The sequence below is a fragment of the Carassius auratus genome, unplaced genomic scaffold, assembly GCF_003368295.1.
Source record: "Carassius auratus strain Wakin unplaced genomic scaffold, ASM336829v1 scaf_tig00046060, whole genome shotgun sequence".
Classification (NCBI taxonomy): Eukaryota; Metazoa; Chordata; class Actinopteri; order Cypriniformes; family Cyprinidae; genus Carassius; species Carassius auratus.
In genome coordinates, this window is record NW_020526956.1 from 17,501 (window position 1) to 20,000 (window position 2,500).

At 51.5% G+C, this 2,500-nt stretch overlaps 1 pseudogene; it reads left to right on the forward strand.

Annotated features, from left to right (window-relative positions):
- LOC113088317 (tyrosine-protein phosphatase non-receptor type 12-like) overlaps nt 1–2,500 on the forward strand; it is an 11,372-nt pseudogene that overhangs the window by 7,652 nt on the left and 1,220 nt on the right.

Genomic DNA, 2,500 nt, shown 5'->3' on the forward strand with positions numbered 1-2,500 from the left:
CCAAACCCGTCCTGCACGTGCTGGCGTCTGACCAGAACCCTGACCTCAACGAGAACTACAGCAAGCCGGGGCAGGACGGTCCGGAGCGGCGCCTGGAGCACACGCTGGCCATCGAGATCAGGAAGGTGCCGCTGCAGGAGGGTCCTCGCAGCTTCGAGGGGAACAGCGCTCCGCAGCGATCACACACCCTCAAGCTCTCCAACACCAGCTGTGTGTGTGAGGAGTGTGACGAGCCTCTGCGACCCGACCTCCTGCTGCTGAAGGAGAAGAGTCAGTCTGAGTCCGGCCGGACAGCACTGAGCTTCACCAACCCACTGCACTCGGACCCCCCCGACACACTCTCCAGCAGCACACAGCACAGAGACCACACCCCCCCCAGAGTCACACCGACGCCCACCACCCACCAGAGACCGCCCACACACACCTCGAGTACGTGCACACACACACACACACACACCTCGAGTACGTGCACACACACACACACACACAACTCGAGTACGTGCACACACAAACACACTTCGAGTACGTGCACACACACACACACACACACACACACACCTCGAGTACGTGCACACACACACACACACACACACCTCGAGTACGTGCACACACACACACACAACTCGAGTACGTGCACACACAAACACACTTCGAGTACGTGCACACACACACACACACACACACACCTCGAGTACGTGCACACACACACACACCTCGAGTATGTGCACACACACACACACACACACACCTCAAGTACGTACTCAGACACACACACACACACGCTGCTTCTCCGTCTGCTTTCTTTCGCATCTCTCCTTTTCTTCGAGTCACTCGACTCTCATTTGATCAAAAATGATTGACACATGCAAACAGGAAGTGAGTGATTTAAGCATCGCTGTGACAGACTCTGTCTTTAGGAAGTGGAGGACTGTGTAATCCATGGTACTTTTGGAAAAGAAGTACATTTTCCAGTTCTTCTTCCAGTCCCTTTAAGTTCTGTCAGCTGATCTGGCCGTGTGTGTGTGTGTGTGTGTGTGTGTGTGTGTGTCCAGAGATGCTCCTGGGATCTTTAGGTCACCTGATCAAATGCAGCTTGTTTTCTGCCTCTGGGCTGTGCTAATGTGCTAATGCTAGGGCACTCAGTAGGTTTGTGGGGCTAAAGGCATGACGGTCGTGTGATGATCGGGGGTCAGGGCTGGCGGGCTCGTGTCAGGTGTTGATGCTGCGTTCAGCGGTGTGTGTGTGTGTGTGTGTGTGTGTGTGTGTGAGAGAGAGAGAGAGAGAGAGAGCGCTCTGGTTGGTAATGGTGCTCTTTTTGCCCCAGACTGTGACGACAGTGAAGATTTGCCCCCGCCTGTTCCTGAGCGAACCGCTGAGTCCTTCCTGTTGGCCACAGGTGCGTCTTTACTGTGTGCAGCCACACGAGGGCAGCAGAGGCCTGAGACAGAAGCACAGCGCGCACAATCCAGAACATTTACTTCAGTTTCATTGTGTGTAGTTTCGCCCGGTCGCTCTTGGTAAACATAAGTTTCGTGACACACACACACACACACACAGCCTACTGAGATTCACCATTAACACAGATGCAATAAAACAACCAGGCATGCTGGGAAACATAGGAAACCCTTTATCTATGAACTTATTGAAAAGCATTCGGTCAAAACCACTTTTGTGTGTTTATTTGTGTGAGTGTGTGTGTGTGAGTGTTTGTCTGTGTGAGTGTGTGTGTGTTTGTCTGTGTGTGCGTGTGTGTGTGTGTGTGTGTGTGGATTTTGTACGTTTGAAGAGCATTGATCACTGATGGCAGGTTAAGGGCTCAGTCATTAAACTCGTCTGTTTCATTAGTGAGGTGATAGTGTGTCGTCAGAGAGCCGCTCGTTCTCGTCTGGCTGAACTTCCTGTAACGTTTCTCTCATGTTCATTCAGACCCCACAGATGTGAAGCCGCCGGCGGCCGAAGCGTCTTCAGACGAGGTGAGACGAGTCTGTTTCTGCTGAAGCGTCTGAGAGCGAGAGCTTTAACGTCTGTCTCTTCTCTCCACAGGCGTCTGCAGACACACAAGCTGCTGCTCGTCCTCCACAGAGCGGTACGTCACAGTTTCCCTCGTCACAAGTGTGTGTGTGCAGCGGTGAGTGTGGAGACCGAGCGAGTGCACTAGGTGGCGCTGTGTGTGTCGAGCTCGTCCGCTCACACTCATCACACTCACCACCAGATCAAACCACATCGCTTCCTTCGCTCCTGTAAATAAACATTGGTTCTCGCTAACGATACGCCTCCATCATCCTCCGAACGCCACTCTATTGTCAGTGCTAAGAAGCAGAGATTACTATTTATAAAGTTTAAAATATGGATATGTGTATTCTTATTGTGGATGGGTGCGCTTTATTGAACTTATTTTGGGCTGTTGAAAAATAACATCCATTCACTGCCATTACAAAGCTTGGAAGAGCCAGGACAATTTCTAATATAAATCTGCTTGGATTTGTCTGAAAGAAGAAAG